The sequence below is a fragment of the Pseudophryne corroboree genome, chromosome 11 (genome assembly GCF_028390025.1).
Source record: "Pseudophryne corroboree isolate aPseCor3 chromosome 11, aPseCor3.hap2, whole genome shotgun sequence".
Taxonomy (NCBI): domain Eukaryota; kingdom Metazoa; phylum Chordata; class Amphibia; order Anura; family Myobatrachidae; genus Pseudophryne; species Pseudophryne corroboree.
In genome coordinates this window covers 181,728,253-181,751,677 of record NC_086454.1, presented here as the reverse complement: position 1 = coordinate 181,751,677, position 23,425 = coordinate 181,728,253, and the positions used below count along the sequence as shown (strand labels likewise).

The 23,425-nt window shown below is 46.5% G+C and overlaps 1 long non-coding RNA gene and 1 pseudogene across 2 annotated transcripts in view; one reads left to right on the top strand and one right to left on the bottom strand.

Annotated features, from left to right (window-relative positions):
* Positions 1–23,425, bottom strand: part of LOC134969284 (uncharacterized) — a 119,578-nt gene that overhangs the window by 85,729 nt on the left and 10,424 nt on the right. Inside the window, exon 1 of one of the 2 annotated variants that reach the window (XR_010189443.1) lies at positions 7,674–7,868. The exons of the other annotated variant lie outside the window; for it this stretch is intronic. This is a non-coding gene — a long non-coding RNA (uncharacterized LOC134969284). Of the gene's footprint in view, positions 1–7,673; positions 7,869–23,425 lie in introns of those variants that run through there. 2 annotated transcript variants of the gene reach the window in all.
* On the top strand, positions 15,724–15,842 carry LOC134971379 (5S ribosomal RNA; annotated as a pseudogene).

Here is a 23,425-nt window from a genome sequence, read left to right as displayed (position 1 = left end):
TTTCCGGAAACGGTAGCGTTTTTTCCCACACGCCCATAAAACGGCCTGTTTCCGCCCAGTAACACCAATTTCCTGTCAATCACATTACGATCGCCAGACCGATGAAAAAGCCGTGAGTAAAATTCCTAAGTGCATAGCAAATTTAATTGGCGCAGTCGCAGTGCGGACATTGCGCATGCGCATTAAGCGGAAAATCGCTGCGATGCGAAGATTTTTACCGAGCGAACAACTCGGAATGAGGGCCATGGTTTTGCCCAATTGCTAACAAACTTGCTGCTGCGATCAACTCAGAATTACCCCCAATGAGCAGTGATACTGAGCACTGATGATGAATTACTACTGAGAACTGACACTGAGCAGCAAGATGCAGCACAAGACACTGGACTGGTATTAATAATGTACTGTAGTATTACTGAGCACCACAATGCAGCACAAGACAATAAGCAGTGATACTGAGCACTGATGATGAATTACTACTGAGAACTGACACTGAGCAGCAAGATGCAGCTCAAGACACTGGACTAGTATTAGTAATGTACTGTAGTATTACGGAGCACCACAATGCAGCACAAGACAATGAGCAGTGATATTGGTGGTCATTCCGAGTTGTTCGCTCTGTAATTTTCTTCGCATCGCATCGATTTTCCGCTATCTGCGCATGCGCAATGTTCGCACTGCGACTGCGCCAAGTAAATTTGCTATGCAGTTAGGTATTTTACTCACGGCATTACGAGGTTTTTTCTTCGTTCTGGTGATCGTAATGTGATTGACAGGAAGTGGGTGTTTCTGGGCGGAAACTGGACGTTTTATGGGAGTGTTTGTAAAAACGCTACCGTTTCTGGGAAAAACGCAGGAGTGGCTGGAGAAACGGAGGAGTGTCTGGGCGAACGCTGGGTGTGTTTGTGACGTCAAACCAGGAACGACAAGCACTGAACTGATCGCAGATGCCGAGTAAGTCTCAAGCTACTCAGAAACTGCACAGAGAAGTCTTTTCGCAATATTGCGAATCTTTCGTTCGCAATTTTGAGAAGCTAAGATTCACTCCCAGTAGGCGGCGGCTTAGCGTGTGCAATGCTGCTAAAAGCAGCTTGCGAGCGAACAACTCGGAATGAGGGCCATTGAGCACTGATGATGAATTACTACTGAGAACTGACACTGAGCAGCAAGATGCAGCTCAAGACACTGGACTAGTATTAGTAATGTACTGTAGTATTATTGAGCACCACAATGCAGCACAAGACAATGAGCAGTGATACTAAGCACTGATGATGAATTACTACTGAGAACTGACACTGAGCAGCAAGATGCAGCACTGGACTAGTATTTGTAATGTACTGTAGTATTACTGAGCACCACAATGCAGCACAAGACAATGAGCAGTGATACTGAGCACTGATGATGAATTACTACTGAGAACTGACACTGAGCAGCAAGACGCAGCTCAAGACACTGGACTAGTATTAGTAATGTACTGTAGTATTACTGAGCACCACAATGCAGCACAAGACAATGAGCAGTGATACTGAGCACTGATGATGATGATGATGATGATGATGATACTACTGAGAACTGACACTGAGCAGAAAGATGCAGCTCAAGACACTGGACTAGTATTAGTAATGTACTGTAGTATTACTGAGCACCACAATGCAGCACAAGACAATGAGCAGTGATACTGAGCACTAATGATGAATTACTACTGAGAACTGACACTGAGCAGCAAGATCCAGTTAAAGACACTGGACTAGTATTAATAATGTACTGTAGTATTACGGAGCACCACAATGCAGCACAAGACAATGAGCAGTGATACTGAGCACTGATGATGATGATGATGATACTACTGAGAACTGACACTGAGCAGAAAGATGCAGCTCAAGACACTGGACTAGTATTAGTAATGTACTGTAGTATTACTGAGCACCACAATGCAGCACAAGACAATGAGCAGTGATACTGAGCACTGATGATGATACTACTGAGAACTGACACTGAGCAGCAAGATACAGCTGAAGACACTGGACTAGTATTAGTAATATACTGTAATATTACTGAGCACCACAATGCAGCACAAGACAATGAGCAGTGATACTGAGCACTGATGATGAATTACTACTGAGAACTGACACTGAGCAGCAAGATGTAGCTCAAGACACTGGACTAGTATTAGTAATGTACTGTAGTATTACTGAGCACCACAATGCAGCACAAGACAATGAGCAGTGATACTGAGCACTAATGATGAATTACTACTGAGAACTGACACTGAGCAGCAAGATCCAGTTAAAGACACTGGACTAGTATTAATAATGTACTGTAGTATTACTGAGCACCACAATGCAGCACAAGACAATGAGCAGTGATACTGAGCACTAATGATGAATTACTACTGAGAACTGACACTGAGCAGCAAGATGCAGCTGAAGACACTGGACTAGTATTAGTAATGTACTGTAGTATTACGGAGCACCAAAATGCAGCACAAGATAATGGGCCTAATTCTGAGTTGATCGCAGCAGCAGTTTGTTAGCAGTTGGGCAAAACCATGTGCACTGCAGGAGGGACAGATATAACATTTGCAGAGAGAGCCAGATTTGGGTGGGGTGTGTTCAAACTGAAATCTAAACTGCAGTGTAAAAATAAAGCAGCCAGTATTTACCCTGCACAGAAACAATATAACCCACCCAAATCTAACTCTCTCTGCAAATGTTATATCTGCCCCTCCTGCAGTGCACATGGGCCCTCATTCCGAGTTGTTCGCTCGCAAGCGGATTTTAGCAGATTTGCTCATGCTAAGCCGCCGCCTACTGGGAGTGAATCTTAGCATCTTAAAATTGCGAACGATGTATTCGCAATATTGCGATTACACACCTCGTAGCAGTTTCTGAGTAGCTTCAGACTTACTCGGCATCTGCGATCAGTTCAGTGCTTGTCGTTCCTGGTTTGATGTCACAAACACTCCCAGCGTTCGCCCAGACACTCCCCCGTTTCTCCGGCCACTCCTGCGTTTTTTCCGGAAACGGTAGCGTTTTTTCCCACACGCCCATAAAACGGCCTGTTTCCGCCCAGTAACACCCATTTCCTGTCAATCACATTACGATCGCCAGACCGATGAAAAAGCCGTGAGTAAAATTCCTAAGTGCATAGCAAATTTAATTGGCGCAGTCGCAGTGCGGACATTGCGCATGCGCATTAAGCGGAAAATCGCTGCGATGCGAAGATTTTTACCGAGCGAACAACTCGGAATGAGGGCCATGGTTTTGCCCAATTGCTAACAAACTTGCTGCTGCGATCAACTCAGAATTACCCCCAATGAGCAGTGATACTGAGCACTGATGATGAATTACTACTGAGAACTGACACTGAGCAGCAAGATGCAGCACAAGACACTGGACTGGTATTAATAATGTACTGTAGTATTACTGAGCACCACAATGCAGCACAAGACAATAAGCAGTGATACTGAGCACTGATGATGAATTACTACTGAGAACTGACACTGAGCAGCAAGATGCAGCTCAAGACACTGGACTAGTATTAGTAATGTACTGTAGTATTACGGAGCACCACAATGCAGCACAAGACAATGAGCAGTGATATTGGTGGTCATTCCGAGTTGTTCGCTCTGTAATTTTCTTCGCATCGCATCGATTTTCCGCTATCTGCGCATGCGCAATGTTCGCACTGCGACTGCGCCAAGTAAATTTGCTATGCAGTTAGGTATTTTACTCACGGCATTACGAGGTTTTTTCTTCGTTCTGGTGATCGTAATGTGATTGACAGGAAGTGGGTGTTTCTGGGCGGAAACTGGACGTTTTATGGGAGTGTTTGTAAAAACGCTACCGTTTCTGGGAAAAACGCAGGAGTGGCTGGAGAAACGGAGGAGTGTCTGGGCGAACGCTGGGTGTGTTTGTGACGTCAAACCAGGAACGACAAGCACTGAACTGATCGCAGATGCCGAGTAAGTCTCAAGCTACTCAGAAACTGCACAGAGAAGTCTTTTCGCAATATTGCGAATCTTTCGTTCGCAATTTTGAGAAGCTAAGATTCACTCCCAGTAGGCGGCGGCTTAGCGTGTGCAATGCTGCTAAAAGCAGCTTGCGAGCGAACAACTCGGAATGAGGGCCATTGAGCACTGATGATGAATTACTACTGAGAACTGACACTGAGCAGCAAGATGCAGCTCAAGACACTGGACTAGTATTAGTAATGTACTGTAGTATTACTGAGCACCACAATGCAGCACAAGACAATGAGCAGTGATACTGAGCACTGATGATGATACTACTGAGAACTGACACTGAGCAGCAAGATGCAGCACAAGAGAGGCACTGTACTTGTATTACTGATACTGAGCACTGATATTGAGATTTGCCATTGAGAGAACGTAGCCACATCCTCTCTGCTTTCCCTACAATGCACAAGTGAAATTAGCGGCGACGTGCGGCTCTTTATATGGAATCCGAATATCGCGAGAATCCGACAGCGGCATGATGACGTTTTCCCTCGTTCGGGTTTTCCAAGTCAGGCGGGAACAACCGAGTCCGCCTCACTGCTCAAAAAAATAAAGGGAACACTAAAATAACACATCCTAGGTCTGAATGAATGAAATATTCTTATTAAATACTTTGTTCTTTACATAGTTGAATGTGCTAACAACAAAATCACAGAAAAATTATCAATGGAAATCAAATTTATTAACCCATGGAGGTCTGGATTTGGAGTCACACTCAAAATTAAAGCGGAAAAACACACTACAGGCTGATCCAACTTTGATGTAATGTCCTTAAAACAAGTCAAAATGGGGCTCAGTAGTGTGTGTGGTCTCCACGTGCCTGTATGACCTCCCTACAATGCCTGGGCATGCTCCTGATGAGGTGGCGGATGGTCTCCTGAGGGATCTGCTCCCAGACCTGGACTAAAGCATCCGCCAACTCCTGGACAGTCTGTGGTGCAACGTTGCGTTGGTGGATGGAGCGAGACATGATGTCCCAGATGTGCTCAATTGGATTCAGGTCTGGGGAACGGGTGGGCCAGTCCATAGCATCAGTGCCTTTGTCTTGCAGGAACTGCTGACACACTCCAGCCACATGGAGGGCTGTGCGGCCCCCCAAAGAAATGCCACCCTTCACCATTACTGACCCACTGTCAAACCGGTCATGCTGGAGGATGTTGCAGGCAGCAGAACTTTCTCCTTGGCATCTCCAGACTCTGTCACGGCTGTCACATGTGCTCAGTGAGAACCTGCTTTCATCTGTGAAGAGCACAGGGCGCCAGTGGCGAATTTGCCAATCTTGGTGTTCGCTGGCAAATGCCAAACGTCCTGCACGGTGTTGGGCTGTAAGCACAACCCCCACCTGTGGACGTCAGGCCCTCATACCACCCTCATGGAGTCTGTTTCTGATCATTTGAGTAGACACATGCACATTTGTGGCTTGCTGGAGGTCATTTTGCAGGGCTCTGGCAGTGCTCCTCCTGTTCCTCCTTGCACAAAGGCGGAGGTAGCGGTCCTGCTGCTGGGTTGTTGCCCTCCTACGGCCTCCTCCATGTCTCCTGATGTACTGGCCTGTCTCCTAGTAGCGCCTCCATGCTCTTGACACTACGCTGACAGACACAGCAAACCTTCTTGTCACAGCTCGCATTGATGTGCCATCCTGGATGAGCTGCACTACCTGAGCCACTTGTGTGGGTTGTAGACTCCGTCTCATGCTACCACTAGAGTGAAAGCACCGCCAGCTTTCAAAAGTGACCAAAACATCAGCCAGAAAGCATAGGAGCTGAGAAGTGGTCTGTGGTCACCACCTGCAGAACAACTCCTTTATTGGGGGTGTCTTGCTAATTGCCTATAATTTCCACCCGTTGTCTATTCCATTTGCACAACAGCATGTGAAATTGATTGTCAATCAGTGTTGCTTCCTAAGTGGACAGATTGAGTTCACAGAAATGTGATTGTCTTGGAGTTACATTGTGTTGTTTAAGTGTTCCCTTTATTTTTTGAGCAGTGTATATATATATATATATATATATATATATATATATATAATTAACAACTTTTTTCTTTTTATGTATACATCCACCAATTCACCTAGTAACCTATACAAAGGGTTACATAGTTAAAGTGGAAAAAAAAATACAACCAATCTGGTTTTCCTTTTTGGATGATATTCTTATATGTTGCTATATTCTAAAATAATTACTTCTATTTAAGAACTGGTGAGCTATTTGTATCTGAGAAACAAATTATTTCACAACTAAAGAATTTCAGAGACCTCCCATATGCACGTGGCTTATTTAATAGGGTTTTACACCCTGTTTCTGAACTTAACATTGTTTTTCATCCTTGCTCGTTATTATAACCCTTGACTTTTTGGTAACAAACTTATCTCTTTTTCCATGTATTCATTCATGATATTACAGGCTAAAGCCATAACTGTTTTGCTTTAATCTACTTATGGTGTTGAAAAGAGGTGGAGTTATTGTGCTAAAAGCTGATGTCAGCAAAATCTAGAACAAATGAATCATATGTAGAGACAGTACTTTCTTGTCAACAATTGGTTTAATAAATGTTATTTTTTTTATCCCGCTCTGCTTCCTTTGTCATCACATAATTCTCCTTTATCAGAATTGCTAGGTCTACAGAGCCATCATTATTCTGGATTTTGTGTCTTTTAAACACCCCAAGGCAGAGCTGGCTAATCCAGTCCTTGAGATCTACCAACAGTTCACATTTTCCAGACCACCTAGCTGGTGCACAGGTGTAGTCATTACTAATTAAGATGAGCTGCATTAATTCCGAACTGACAATCCTACAGATCTCCAGGAGGCCTGGAAAACATGAACTGTTGGTAGGTCTCGAGGACCAGTTTGGCCATCCCTGCCCTAAGGCATACCTCCCATGCTTGCGCAGCGGCTCTGATAGTCAGTGACTGCAGGTGTGCCCAGCCGGTGCAGAGATGGAGACAGGGCTGTCTCCATCTCTTGAAAACAAATTTGGCCCACGCGGGAGGGGTAGTTCTGCGCCACTGCCACCAATGGCAGAACGTTATATATGTATAAATAAATAAATCAGTGTAAATGTCCAGTGCTTGATGGCAGACAAGGGGGCCTCAATATAAGGGGGGCCTGGGGTAATGTGTCCCCTGGGTACCCCCTTTAATCCGGCTCTGCAGTGCGGGCAGGAGCGCGCTGGGCACGCCCCCAAAATAACAACAACGGCGGATCGTAGTGCAATGCCCCGACTCCTTCTCATGAAGTCCACCCATTTTTCAAAGCTCCACCCCCTTTCCAGCCACGCCTACGACGCAGCACATCCCGCTCTAAACATTACAAAAGTTGGGAGGTATGCCCTAAGGAGTATTTTATTATTTTACATTATAACAGGAACAGCATGTGTTTACATGCAGCACCATCAGCTTTGATTACATGATTACTGTTAGGGGGTTTAAAGAAAAATTTGTTTTGAAACCAAAAGCTGTGTAGACAGGTTAAGTACAAAATACCCAAATACTGATGGTTAGAATGACGACAGCAACATCTTGCCGGATCCAGGTAAGTGTTTGATGCTAAACCCTAGCCATCCCTTCCCACAGATAAATCCTAACCGCACCCCCTCTGCGCAGCCTAACCCTAACCTCCCTTCCTCCCAGCAGAAAAACTCTAGCTACAGTACTTACATTCGGGATCTGTCAGTATTCTGACTGTCGGGATCCTGACTGCTGAGATCATGACCGCATCCCATGGAGACACCTGCCTCTACCGTACGTGCATTGCAACTCCTCCTAACCATAGGCACATGCACGGTCTCAGTAAAGGGATGTGCGCAGGGGCGGACTGCCCATAGCACTCACAGAGAAGATTCAGTGGGCCGATATGCATGTGGGGCCTGTTTTGTTTGTTGACGTGTGAGGGGTGGTGTTGTCACCACGGTTACATGGTATACTGTACCTCTGCTGCTGCCCATGTGAGATCACTACTACAAGTGTTTCCAGGGCCACTTTCTATTCCCAATCCACCCTTGCCGAATTTTGAAAGAAAGTGCAATACAATATGCTAGCACTACTTAAATGTTGATAAATGAATATATAGATGTTACAGCCAAAAATTATAAAACCTTTTATTATCACTGGGTCTTTCAAACAGCAGTGGAAATTTGCAACAACTTGTAATACCAAAAGCTATATTATACATTTATTTTTTTCCCCTGTGGGGGCCAGTTTGTTTTATCATTTTCTGTGGGACACCAATGTGTTTTATTTTTTTCTTGTGCAAACTTTTTAATCTGCGATTGCATCTAAGTTGCTCCGTGCATGATTGCACTGCTATGGTGTTCATCAGGGCTGCCATCAGAATTTGTGGGTCCAGGGACTGACAAAATATGGCCTGCCCAGTGCCCACCAAATAAAATTTTTGCCACTCTGCTCCACCCCTATGTGATGTCACACACCATAACGTTTCATATAGGTGTAACGATTAACAGAGCTGATATGCATGGAAGGCTTGTTTTAAGTCCTCTGTTATTGCGCTGCCTGTGCAGCTCTCCAGGTATTGGTGGTAGGAGTAGGAGTCAGGGGTGGGCCCCCCTCTCTGTAAGGGCCCGGGACTCCAGCCCCCGCAGTCCCCCCCGATGGCTGCCCTGGTGTTCATATAGAGTTTCAGTACAGAGTCAGACACGCACCAAGAAGTGTATTAGAAATGTGTTGGCCATTCCCATGTGGTTACATGGGTTTGGCTGATCAGACGCAGCTATAGGGGTCTATTTACTAAGGCTTCGATGGATATAAAGTGAACGGAGATAAAGTACCAGCCAATCAGCTCGTACCTGTCATGTCACAGGCTGTATTTGAAAAACGACAGCTAGGAGCTGATTGGCTGGTACTTTGGGGGCAATTCCAAGTTGATATAACATGTGCAGATATAACATGTGCAGAAAGAGTTAGATTTGGGTGGGTTATTTTATTTCTGTGCAGGGTAAATACTGTCTGCTTTATTTTTACACTGCAAATTAGATTGCAGATTGAACACACCACACCCAAATCTAACTCTCTCTGCACATGTTAAATCTGCCTCCCCTGAAGTGTACATGGTTTTGCCCAACTGCTAACAAAATTCCTGCTGCGATCAACTTGGAATTACCTCCTTTTTCTCTGACGTCCTAAGTGGATGCTGGGACTCCGTAAGGACCATGGGGAATAGCGGCTCCGCAGGAGACTGGGCACAACTAAAAGAAAGCTTTAGACTACTGGTGTGCACTGGCTCCTCCCACTATGACCCTCCTCCAGACTTCAGTTAGAATCTTGTGCCCGACTGAGCTGGATGCACACTAGGGGCTCTCCTGAGCTCCTAGAAAGAAAGTATATTTAGTTTTTTTATTTTACAGTGAGATCTGCTGGCAACAGACTCACTGCAGCGAGGGACTAAGGGGAGAAGAAGCGAACCTACCTAACTGGTGGTAGCTTGGGCTTCTTAGGCTACTGGACACCATTAGCTCCAGAGGGATCGACCACAGGACCCGACCTCGATGTTCGGTCCCGGAGCCGCGCCGCCGGCCCCCTTACAGAGCCAGAATCAAGAAGTGTTCCGGAAAATCGGCGGCAGAAGACTTCTGTCTTCAACAAGGTAGCGCACAGCACTGCAGCTGTGCGCCATTGCTCCTCATGCACACCTCACACTCCGGTCACTGATGGGTGCAGGGCGCTGGGGGGGGGCGCCCTGAGGGCAATATAATACACCTTGGCTGGCAAATCTACACCATATATAGTCAGGAAGGCTATATAGGTGTAAAAATACCCCTGCCAGAATTCCAGAAAAAGCGGGAGAAGTCCGCCGGAAAAGGGGCGGGGCTATCTCCCTCAGCACACTGGCGCCATTTTTCCCTCACAGCTCCGCTGGAAGGACGCTCCCTGGCTCTCCCCTGCAGTGTCAAGCTACATAAGGGTAAAAAAGAGAGGGGGGCACTAAATTTAGGCACAGTATATATATAATATAAGCAGCTATAAGGGAAAAAACACTCATTTATAGTGGGATCCCTGTGTTATATAGCGCTCTGGTGTGTGCTGGCATACTCTCTCTCTGTTTTCCCAAAGGGCTTTGTGGGGTCCTGTCCTCTGTCAGAGCATTCCCTGTGTGTATGCGGTGTGTCGGTACGGCTGTGTCGACATGTTTGATGAGGAGGCTTATGTGGAGGCGGAGCAATTGTCGATAAATGTGATGTCACCCCATGCGGGGTCGACACCTGAGTGGATGGTTCTGTGGAAGGAATTACGTGACAGTGTCGACTCCTTGCATAAAAGGTTTGACGACATACCAAATATGGGACAGCCGGCTTCTCAGCCTGTGCCTGCCCAGGCGTCTCAAAAGCCATCAGGGGCTCTAAAACGCCCGCTACCTCAGATGGCAGACACAGATGTCGACACGGATACTGACTCCAGTGTCGACGACGATGAGTCTAATGTATCTTCCAATAGGGCCACACGTTATATGATTGAGGCAATGAAAAATGTGTTGCATATTTCTGATGTTACCCCGGGTACCACAAAAAAGGGTATTATGTTTGGAGAGAAAAAACTACCAGTTGTTTTTCCTCCATCTGAGGAATTAAATGAAGTGTGTGAAGAAGCGTGGGCTTCCCCCGATAAGAAACTGGTAATTTCTAAGAGGTTACTAATGGCGTACCCTTTCCCGCCAGAGGATAGGTCACGTTGGGAAACATCCCCTAGGGTGGATAAAGCGCTCACACGCTTGTCAAAGAAGGTGGCACTACCGTCTCCGGATACGGCCGCCCTGAAGGAATCTGCTGATAGAAAGCAGGAGGCTATCCTGAAGTCTATATATACACACACAGGTGTTATACTGATACCAGCTATTGCTTCAGCATGGATGTGCAGTGCTGCAGCTGCGTGGTCAGATTCCCTGTCGGAAAATATTGATACCCTAGACAGGGACACTATATTGCTAAACGTAGAGCATATTAAAGACGCACTCTTATACATGAGGGATGCACAGAGGGATATTTGCAGGCTGGCATCTAAAATAAGTGCAATGTCCATTTCTGCCAGAAGAGGGTTATGGACTCGGCAGTGGACAGGAGATGCAGATTCTAAAAGGCACATGGAAGTTTTGCCTTATAAGGGTGAGGAGTTGTTCGGGGATGGTCTCTCGGACCTCATTTCCACAGCAACAGCTGGGAAGTCTACATTTTTACCCCATGTTCCCTCACAGCCAAAGAAAGCACCGTATTATCAGGTACAGTCCTTTCGGCCCAATAAGGGCAAGCGGGTTAAAGGCGCGTTCTTTCTGCCCAGAGGCAGAGGTAGAGGGAAAAAGCTGCAGCATACAGTCAGTTCCCAGGAGCAAAAGTCCTCCCCCGCTTCCTCTAAGTCCACAGCATGACGCTGGGGCTCCATAGGCGGAGCCAGGTACGGTGGGGGCCCGTCTCAAAAATGTCAGCGATCAGTGGGCTCGCTCACGGGTGGATCCCTGGATCTTTCAAGTAGTATCTCAGGGGTACAAGCTGGAATTCGAGACGTCTCCCCCCCGCCGTTTCCTCAAATCTGCCTTGCCAACAACTCCCTCAGCCAGGGAGGCAGTGTTAGAGGCAATTCACAAGCTGTATTCCCAGCAGGTGATAGTAAAGGTGCCCCTACTTCAACAAGGACGGGGTTACTATTCCACAATGTTTGTGGTACCGAAACCGGACGGTTCGGTGAGACCCATTTTAAATTTTAAATCCTTGAACACATATATAAAAAAATTCAAGTTCAAGATGGAATCGCTCAGGGCGGTTATTGCAAGCCTGGACGAGGGGGATTACATGGTATCACTGGACATCAAGGATGCTTACCTGCATGTCCCCATTTACCATCCTCACCAGGAGTACCTCAGATTGGTGGTACAGGATTGTCATTACCAATTCCAGACGTTGCCGTTCGGTCTATCCACGGCTCCGAGGGTCTTTACCAAGGTAATGGCCGAAATGATGATACTCCTTCGCAAGAAGGGAGTTTTAATTATCCCGTACTTGGACGATCTCCTGATAAAGGCGAGGTCCAGGGAGCAGTTGTTGGTCGGGGTAGCACTATCTCGGGAGGTGCTACAACAGCACGGCTGGTTTCTAAATATTCCAAAGTCACAGCTGGTCCCTACGACACGTCTACTGTTCCTGGGGATGGTTCTGGACACAGAACAGAAAAAAGTGTTTCTCCCTGAGGAGAAGGCCAAGGAGCTGTCATCTCTAGTCAGAGGCCTCCTAAAACCAAAACAGGTGTCGGTGCATCACTGCACGCGGATCCTGGGAAAGATGGTAGCTTCCTACGAAGCAATTCCATTCGGCAGGTTCCATGCAAGAACTTTTCAGTGGGACCTGTTGGACAAGTGGTCCAGATCGCATCTTCAGATGCATCGGCTGATAACCCTGTCTCCAAGGACCAGGGTGTCACTGCTGTGGTGGTTGCAGAGTGCTCATCTTCAAGAGGGCCGCAGATTCGGCATACAGGACTGGGTCCTGGTGACCACGGATGCCAGCCTTCGAGGCTGGGGGGCAGTCACACAGGGAAGAAACTTCCAAGGACTATGGTCAAGTCAGGAGACTTCCCTGCACATAAATATTCTGGAACTGAGGGCCATTTACAATGCCCTAAGTCAGGCAAAACCCCTGCTTCAAAAGCAGCCGGTACTGATCCAGTCAGACAACATCACGGCGGTCGCCCATGTAAACCGACAGGGCGGCACAAGAAGCAGGGCGGCGATGGCAGAATCCACAAGGATTCTCCGATGGGCGGAAAATCACGTGTTAGCACTGTCAGCAGTGTTCATTCCGGGAGTGGACAACTGGGAAGCAGACTTCCTCAGCAGGCACGACCTCCACCCGGGAGAGTGGGGACTTCATCCAGAAGTCTTCCAACTGATTGTAAACCGTTGGGAAAGGCCACAGGTGGACATGATGGCGTCCCGCCTAAACAAAAAGCTAGAAAGATATTGCGCCAGGTCGAGAGACCCTCCGGCGATAGCTGTGGATGCTCTAGTGACACCGTGGGTGTACCGGTCGGTTTATGTGTTCCCTCCTCTTCCTCTCATACCAAAGGTACTGAGGATAATAAGGAGAAGAGGAGTAAGAACTATACTCATTGTTCCGGATTGGCCAAGAAGAGCTTGGTACCCGGAACTTCAAGAAATGATGTCAGAGGACCCATGGCCTCTGCCGCTCAGACAGGACCTGCTGCAGCAGGGGCCCTGTCTGTTCCAAGACTTACCGCGGCTGCGTTTGACGGCATGGCGGTTGAACACCGGATCCTGAAGGAAAAGGGCATTCCGGAAGAAGTCATTCCTACGCTGATTAAAGCTAGGAAAGAAGTAACCGCAAACCATTATCACCGCATATGGCGAAAATATGTTGCGTGGTGTGAGGCCAGGAAGGCCCCAACGGAGGAATTTCAGCTGGGCCGTTTCCTGCACTTCCTACAGTCAGGGGTGACTATGGGCCTAAAATTGGGTTCCATTAAGGTCCAGATTTCGGCTCTATCGATTTTCTTCCAGAGAGAACTGGCTTCACTACCTGAAGTTCAAACTTTTGTTAAGGGAGTGCTGCATATTCAACCCCCTTTTGTGCCTCCAGTGGCACCTTGGGATCTCAACGTGGTGTTGGATTTCCTAAAGTCACATTGGTTTGAGCCACTTAAAACCGTGGAATTGAAGTATCTCACGTGGAAAGTGGTCATGTTGTTGGCCTTGGCTTCGGCCAGGCGGGTGTCAGAATTGGCGGCTTTGTCATGTAAAAGCCCTTATATGATTTTCCATATGGATAGGGCAGAATTGAGGACGCGTCCCCAATTTCTCCCAAAGGTGGTATCAGCCTTTCACCTGAACCAACCTATCGTGGTGCCTGCGGCTACTAAAGACTTGGAGGCTTCCAAGTTGTTGGACGTAGTCAGGGCCCTGAAAATGTATGTTTCCAGGACAGCTGGAGTCAGAAAGACTGACTCGCTATTTATCCTGTATGCGCCCAACAAGTTGGGTGCACCTGCTTCACAGTAGACTATTGCTCGCTGGATCTGTAGTACGATTCAGCTTGCACATTCTGCGGCTGGACTGCCGCATCCTAAATCAGTGAAAGCCCATTCCACGAGGAAGGTGGGCTCTTCTTGGGCGGCTGCCCGAGGGGACTCGGCTCTACAACTTTGCCGAGCAGCTACTTGGTCGGGGTCAAACACTTTTGCTAAATTCTACAAGTTTGACACCCTGGCTGAGGAGGACCTAGAGTTTGCCCATTCGGTGCTGCAGAGTCATCCGCACTCTCCCGCCCGTTTGGGAGCTTTGGTATAATCCCCATGGTCCTTACGGAGTCCCAGCATCCACTTAGGACGTCAGAGAAAATAAGAATTTACTCACCGGTAATTCTATTTCTCGTAGTCCGTAGTGGATGCTGGGCGCCCATCCCAAGTGCGGATTGTCTGCAATACTTGTATATAGTTATTGTTTAACTAAAGGGTTATTGTTGAGCCATCTGTTGAGAGGCTCAGTTGTTCTCATACTGTTAACTGGGTATTGTATCACGAGTTATACGGTGTGATTGGTGTGGCTGGTATGAGTCTTACCCGGGATTCAAAATCCTTCCTTATTGTGTCAGCTCTTCTGGGCACAGTATCCTAACTGAAGTCTGGAGGAGGGTCATAGTGGGAGGAGCCAGTGCACACCAGTAGTCTAAAGCTTTCTTTTAGTTGTGCCCAGTCTCCTGCGGAGCCGCTATTCCCCATGGTCCTTACGGAGTCCCAGCATCCACTACGGACTACGAGAAATAGAATTACCGGTGAGTAAATTCTTATTATCTCCATACACTTTATCTCTATCCAAGGCTTAGTAAATAGGGGTGGTCTTCAGTATGCCGAATGTCGGGATCCCGGCGCACAGTATACCAGCGCCGGAATCCCGACACCTGGCATACCGACAGATAATCTCTCTCATGGGGGTCCACAACCCCCCTGGAGGGAGAATAAATAGCGTGGCACGCGTAGCGCACCACCATGCCCGCAGTGTGGCGAGCGCAGCGTGCCCGCAAGTGGCTCCTTTGCGCTCGCCACGCTGTCGGTATGCCGGCGGTCGGGCTCCTGGCGCCGGTATGCTGGTCGCCGGGAGCCCGGCCGCCGGCATACCATTCTACACCCAGTAAATAGACCCCATAATGTAGTATGGGCATGTTGCTGAAAGTGATTTCATATAGAGACTAGTGATGAGCGGGTTCGGTTCCTCGGAACCCGAACCCCCCCGAACTTCACACATTTTACACGGGTCCGAGGCATACTCGGATTCTCCCGTATGGCTCGGTTAACCCGAGCGCGCCCGAACGTCATCATCCCGCTGTCGGATTCTCGCAAGATTCGGATTCTATATAAGCAGCCGCGCGTCGCCGACATTTTCACTCGTGCATGGGAAATGTTAGGGAGAGGACGTGGCTGGCGTCCTCTCCGTTTATTAATGTTGATGCAAATATTTGTGCTTATTGCTTAATTGTGGGGACTGGGGAGCAGCTGTATTATATAGGAGGAGTACAGTGCAGAGTTTTGCTGACAGTGACCACCAGTATACGTTGTCTGTTTACTACGCCACTGTGTGGCAATTGCTTTACCCTGCCTAACGTGGAAAGCAGATCCACACACTAAATGGCCTCATCTTTTCTATAATCTCTTCTTCTTACCATTCCTATATAGGTGCACTCTCATTGGTAGATAGCCTCTCTACTATCATACCACGCTGCTAATGCCCGATCTCGAACGATCTTGGAAGCCAAACAGCGTCGGGCCGGGTCAGTACCTTGAGAGGAGACTCCCTGGGAATACCCAGTGTTGTAGAGTAGGGACTATTCCCCTTCTTTTGAAGGGTGGACACCAACAGCAGTATCACCACTATGCGCTATTTCTAACATTCTCTTTACCCTCACCAGTGTTCAGGTTATGCCAACATAGACATTTTCAATTTGTGTAAAAATGGATTAACGGGTGAATAGCTAACTGCTTGGGTATTAACCCAATCTAAGTGGTCCTCTAAGACAAAATACTGACCTCCTCGGTTGGTCTCATTAATACAGAATATCTGTACTGGTCAGGAGAAACGGGTGTCAGACTATCAGGTGTCTGCAGCCTTTCTAATCCTTTTCGTGTGATTAAACAGACCAGAACATTTTAACATTTTCTCATATATTTTCTCACATCTTTCTCATGTTCACACCTTTTCTTTGGATCGCAGAGGGATAACTTTTCAATTTTAATTTTGATTAATAAACATACGTTTTAATTTTCCCTTCATAATTGAATGTTATTTTTCTTTTTTTCATAAGAGTGCGCCCACACAAGAGCTTTCTCTCTCTCCCCTCGTCAGTACTCGTACTTTCTAGCTCTGGGCGCACCACCAATAGGGACTACAATTGAAAGGCTCCAATTTTCCTTTACGGCAATTATAATTGTCCACTTTTGGTTTCTCATAATTCCTTTGTAATCTCTCATACACCAGTGCCTGGTCGCTCTTCCTTTTGATAGTAACTGTCTATACTGTAGGGTAAATACAGCCTCTGACTGTGGCACGGTCTCTCCAATTTGCTTTATCTATTAAACCTCATATCTTTTCCCTCCGATCCTCTTTTAGCAGCCATCCCATTTTCTGCACTCCATACTGCCTACATTAGGTCCTCCAAATATATCAGGGCCAACCAGTTTACTTAAACTTCAAAATAGGTTTCTTGAACCTAATATGTCCACTATCTCATTGAAAACCGAATTATCTAAACGTCCGAATGTTAATATTTCGGATCCATTCTCAGATACCTATGAATATACCACCCCCAATTCAGATTGGCGCACCTCTTTCTCTAAATTACAGAAGAATTTACAAAAGAGGACACGCTTATCATGGGATGTTACAACATTAGAAAATTACATCAAACACAAAATTGTACCCCGTGGCCTTAGACCCAAGGTATTTCCTTCCTTCCCTCTTGCAAGTGACAATTTGAAGAGCGAATGGAAAGCAGCCTTATTAAAATGTTCCCATGAATTACTTCATCTCTTGGTGAAACATGACACCCTTTTATTAGATCAAGTTGAGAAAGAGATTGATGAAATTGGGAAGGCTTTGGAAATCTGGGAGAAGGACCTACCTTTTCAAGCAGCTTTTGAGAAACACAAAAAAGAAATTGAGGTATATGAACAGACAATAGTGGATCGCAAGCGGACAAAATTCATTCGAGATAAACAAGATTTCGCAAGAGGTGATATTTTTAGGTGGAACCCCACACCCCTTAGTAGAAACCGAAAACCGAGGGAAGACCCGACTTTCTCAGAATATGAATCTTCTACCAGCGGCGATTCAGCTAGTGAAACTTTTGAGAATCAGGAGGAAATTGACAACTTTCATCCCTGTTTTTTAGGCTCAGGTCAGAGACCAAGGGGCCGTATCAGAACACGAGGAAAACCAGGAGAGGGGGAAAGGAGAAACGATGGACAAAATTCAGACTGGGATATACCAAGGACAGCACGATACCCGGCCCGTCAGAGAAAAACAGTGAGGTAGATTCCAACAACTCAAGCTCACTGCAAGTTATTAATCTATCCACTAGATGCCTCTCCTCAGATCATATGGCAGTACTCACCAAGGGACTCTCCTTCTCGCCATCTAAGTCCTATAACAGATTCTCCTGGGAAAAAGATTTGAGACTGTTCGGGAGAAAACTTCTCCTAAAAAATTATTTTCAAAACAGCAAGGTAGACAATCAGAGAATATCGTTGATCCCGACCTCACTACTGATGATCTCAATGCTATTCATGAGTTGGAAGAACTACAGGCCGAATCAAGCATGGATGCACCAGCCACATATAGGCCCCAGTGTAGACCCAAATCCACATTCTTTCCCCCTGATAATAATAACCCAGAGATCAGGGTATTCTTGAACAGAGTCTCTAAAGAATTTGATGATATCTATGCCCAAACCAGACAGGGCCTTCACCGCTTCCCCTCAAATCTCAAATTCCAAGAGCGCAGAGCTCTACAAGAACTGGAAACTTGGCATGATGTCATTTTCAAACCATCCGACAAAGGCGGGAATATCGTACTTTGGCCACGAGAAATGTACATTACCGAGGCTCACCGGCAACTACATAACACCTCTTGCTATAAGAAACTTCTCAATGACCCAACCACCAGATTTTTGAAGGCCTATAATTCCATAATACAACATGCGACAACACAGGGCACTATTACCAAACCGGAGCAAAAATATCTGACAACTCAGAATCCGAAAGCACCTACCTTCTACCTACTTCCCAAGATACACAAGGATGCCTCTGTACCACCTGGAAGACCAATCTTGTCTGGCAACGATGGATTGTTGGAACAACCAAGTCGGTTCCTGGACCTTCATCTCCGTGAATTTGTTCTCTCTCTACCCTCCTATCTGCAGGATACAGCAGATTTACTACGCAAGATTCACAATATACACTGTGAAGAAAATCTCCTATTGGTAACTCTAGATGTAGAAGCGCTCTACACGAGTATTAACCATCACCAAGGAATCACAGCTGTTAAATATTATTTGGATCAAGGAGGAGCCAGTGACTTCTCGGATTTTCTTCTGATGTTACTTGACTTTGTCCTTTCCAAAAACTACTTCGTGTTTAAGGACCAATTTTTTCTGCAAATAAGGGGAACCGCAATGGGCGCGGCTTGCGCCCCCACCTATGCTAACTTGTTTCTGGGATGGTGGGAGCATTTCTCTGTTTTCAGCTCAATGAATGAGAGATACACCACGCATGTGGAATTGTGGCTTAGGTATATCGATGATGTTTTCATTATCTGGAATGGAGAATGGGATCTTTTAATTGAATTCATTGGACTACTCAACACCAACGATCTGAACCTTAGGTTGACCCACACCATCAGTTCAGATAGAGTTCCGTTTCTTGACCTGAAAATCTAAAGATCTCACACGGGCTATTTGGAAACAGAATTATATCGGAAGGAGACTGCAACTAACAGTCTCCTCTTCCAAACTAGCTCACACTTTCCACCGACCATTGAGAATATACCCAAAGGAGAATATCTCAGGCTAAGGCGCAACTGCTCCGAGGATCACATCTACCAAACCAAGAGCTGGGAACTCACCAATCGCCTGCATGCCAGAGGATATAGTAAACGGTCACTCAAACGAGCCTATCAAGCCACCACATTGGTCAAGAGAGATCATCTAATTTTTGGGCCTAATAAGGTAACATCAGAAAAAGAAGATACCATCAGATTCATAGGAACCTTTTGCCCTGAGTGGCGAATGCTCAAAAATGCCATAACCAAACATCTTCCTATACTTCGGATGGATCCGGACCTATCCCCCGCTGTGGGCCCCACGGTACAGATGAGCTGGCGCCGATCTAGAAACATCAAAGATCAATTAGTTCGGAGCCATTTGCGGACTTCAGCACGCAAGAAGCCAGTGACAACAGGCTCTTTTCCGTGTGGTCAATGTAAATCGTGTACACACATACTGCAAATTAATACTGTTATAGACAAGTATGGTCAATTAACCGAGATACGGCATTTCTTCAACTGTAACACTCAAGCGGTAATTTACTGCATCACTTGCAGTTGTAATGTAAAATATGTCGGTATGACCACACGTAAATTAAAAGAGAGAGTCTTAGAACACCTGGGGAATATTCGGAATGCACCTAAAGATCTTGCACGCATGAAACAACTTACCACGGTCGCCAAACACTTTCACTTTCAACATAAATGATCCACTAAGGAATTGAAAGCCTTTGGTTTAGATCGTATTCATCTGGGCATACGAGGAGGCAACATGACCAAAGAACTATACAAAAAAGAGAGCGAATGGATCTTTCGCCTCGGGAGTCTCAGACCGCTTGGGTTGAATGAAAACATAAATTATGGTGTTTTTCTATAATATTGCTCAAATCCCATTTTTGTTGGTAATCCTGCTATACTCCATTTAACTCTCTTCATTCATTTTTTCTTTCCTTTGTTTCTCCTTCACACATCACTAATATTTTGTGTTATAATTTGCCCCATTAATCTGATCACGTCATTTTAGAGTATCAACCACCCGCATACACCCCCCACACATTCTCCTGGATACACTTAATCTCTACCCTACCACTGTCACTTTCCCCTCCCGTCTCCACTCTGGTCATGTCCCATCAATTTCTAAACTTGTGGTTTCACCTACCCATTTATCACCTCCAAATGTCCCATCAATACAGTGCAGAGTTTTGCAGACAGTGACCACCAGTATACGTTGTCTGCCTGAAAAACACTCCATATCTGTGCTCAGTGTGCTGCATATATCTGTGCTCACACTGCTTTATTGTGGGGACTGGGGACCACCAGTATATTATATAGGAGGAGTACAGTGCAGAGTTTTGCTGACAGTGACCACCAGTATACGTTGTCTGCCTGAAAAACACTCCATATCTGTGCTCAGTGTGCTGCATATATCTGTGCTCACACTGCTTTATTGTGGGGACTGGGGACCAGCAGTATTATATAGGAGGAGTACAGTGCAGAGTTTTGCCGACAGTGACCACCAGTATATGTTGTCTGCCTGAAAAACACTCCATATCTGTGCTCAGTGTGCTGCATATATCTGTGCTCACACTGCTTTATTGTGGGGACTGGGGACCACCAGTATATTATATAGGAGGAGTACAGTGCAGAGTTTTGCTGACCAGTGACCACCAGTATACGTTGTCTGCCTGAAAAACACTCCATATCTGTGCTCAGTGTGCTGCATATATCTGTGCTCACACTGCTTTATTGTGGGTACTGGGGACCAGCAGTATTATATAGGAGGAGTACAGTGCAGAGTTTTGCTGACAGTGACCATCAGTATATATAGCAGTACGGTACGGAAGGCCACTGCTCTACCTACCTCTGTGTCGTCAAGTATACTATCCATCTAGATTCTATACCTGTGGTGCATTTTAGTTTTGCAGTTTGCTGACAGTGACCACCAGTATATATAGCAGTACGGTACGGAAGGCCACTGCTCTACCTACCTCTGTGTCGTCAAGTATACTATCCATCTAGATTCTATACCTGTGGTGCATTTTAGTTTTGCAGTTTGCTGACAGTGACCACCAGTATATATAGCAGTACGGTATGGAAGGCCACTGCTCTACCTACCTCTGTGTCGTCAAGTATACTATCCATCCATACCTGTGGTGCATTTCAGTTGTGCGCAGTATATATAGTAGTAGGCCATTGCTATTGATACTGGCATATAATTCCACACATTAAAAAATGGAGAACAAAAATGTGGAGGTTAAAATAGGGAAAGATCAAGATCCACTTCGACCTCGTGCTGAAGCTGCTGCCACTAGTCATGGCCGAGACGATGAAATGCCATCAACGTCGTCTGCCAAGGCCGATGCCCAATGTCATAGTAGAGAGCATGTAAAATCCAAAAAACAAAAGTTCAGTAAAATGACCCAAAAATCAAAATTGAAAGCGTCTGATGAGAAGCGTAAACTAGCCAATATGCCATTTACGACACGGAGTGGCAAGGAACGGCTGAGGCCCTGGCCTATGTTCATGGCTAGTGGTTCAGATTCACATGAGGATGGAAGAACTCATCCTCTCGCTAGAAAAATGAAAAGACTTAAGCTGGAAAAAGCACAGCAAAGAACTGTGCGTTCTTCTAAATCACAAATCCCCAAGGAGAGTCCAATTGTGTCGGTTGCGATGCCTGACCTTCCCAACACTGGACGGGAAGAGCTTGCGCCTTCCACCATTTGCACGCCCCCTGCAAGTGCTGGAAGGAGCACCCGCAGTCCAGTTCCTGATAGTCAAATTGAAGATGTCACTGTTGAAGTACACCAGGATGAGGATATGGGTGTTGCTGGCGCTGGGGAGGAAATTGACAAGGAGGATTCTGATGGTGAGGTGGTTTGTTTAAGTCAGGCACCCGGGGAGACACCTGTTGTCCGTGGGACGAATATGGCCATTGACATGCCTGGTCAAAATACAAAAAAAATCACCTCTTCGGTGTGGAATTATTTCAACACAAATGCGGACAACAGGTGTCAAGCCGTGTGTTGCCTTTGTCAAGCTGTAATAAGTAGGGGTAAGGACGTTAACCACCTAGGAACATCCTCCCTTATACGTCACCTGGTCCGCATTCATCAGAAGTCAGTGACAAGTTCAAAAACTTTGGATGACAGCGGAAGCAGTCCACTGACCACTAAATCCCTTCCTCTTGTAACCAAGCTCCTGCAAACCACACCACCAACTCCCTCAGTGTCAATTTCCACCTTTCACAGGAAAGCCAATAGTCCTGCAGGCCATGTCACTGGCAAGTCTGACGAGTCCTCTCCTGCCTGGGATTCCTCCGATGCATCCTTGAGTGTAACGCCTACTGCTGCTGGCGCTGCTGTTGTTGCTGCTGGGAGTCGATCGTCATCCCAGAGGGAAAGTCGGAAGACCACTTGTACTACTTCCAGTAAGCAATTGACTGTCCAACAGTCCTTTGCGAGGAAGATGAAATTTCACAGCAGTCATCCTGCTGCAAAGCGGATAACTCAGGTCTTGTCAGCCTGGGTGGTGAGAAACGTGGTTCCGGTATCCACCGTTAATTCACAGGCAACTAGAGACTTGTTTGAGGTACTGTGTCCCCGGTACCAAATACCATCTAGGTTCCATTTCTCTAGGCAGGCGATACCGAAAATGTACACAGACATCAGAAAAAGAGTCACCAGTGTCCTAAAAAATGCAGTTGTACCCAATGTCCACTTAACCACGGACATGTGGACAAGTGGAGCAGGGCAGACTCAGGACTATATGACTGTGACAGCCCACTGGGTAGATGTATTGCCTCCCACAGCAAGAACAGCAGCGACGGCACCAGTAGCAGCATCTCGCAAACGCCAACTCGTTCCTAGGCAGGCTACACTTTGTATCACCGCTTTCCATAAGAGGCACACAGCTGACAACCTCTTACGGAAACTGAGGAACCTCATCGCAGAATGGCTTACCCCAATTGGACTCTCCTGGGGATTTGTGACATCGGACAACGCCACCAATATTGTGCGTGCATTACATCTGGGCAAATTCCGGCACGTCCCATGTTTTGCACATACATTGAATTTGGTGGTGCAGAATTATTTAAAAAACGACAGGGGCATGCAAGAGATGCTGTCGGTGGCCCGAAGAATTGCGGGCCACTTTCGGCATTCAGCCACCGCGTGCCGAAGACTGGAGCACCAGCAAACAGTCCTGAACCTGCCCTGCCATCATCTGAAGCAAGAGGTGGTAACGAGGTGGAATTCAACCCTCTATATGCTTCAGAGGATGGAGGAGCAGCAAAAGGCCATTCAAGCCTATACATCTGCCCACGATATAGGCAAAGGAGGGGGAATGCACCTGACTCAAGCGCAGT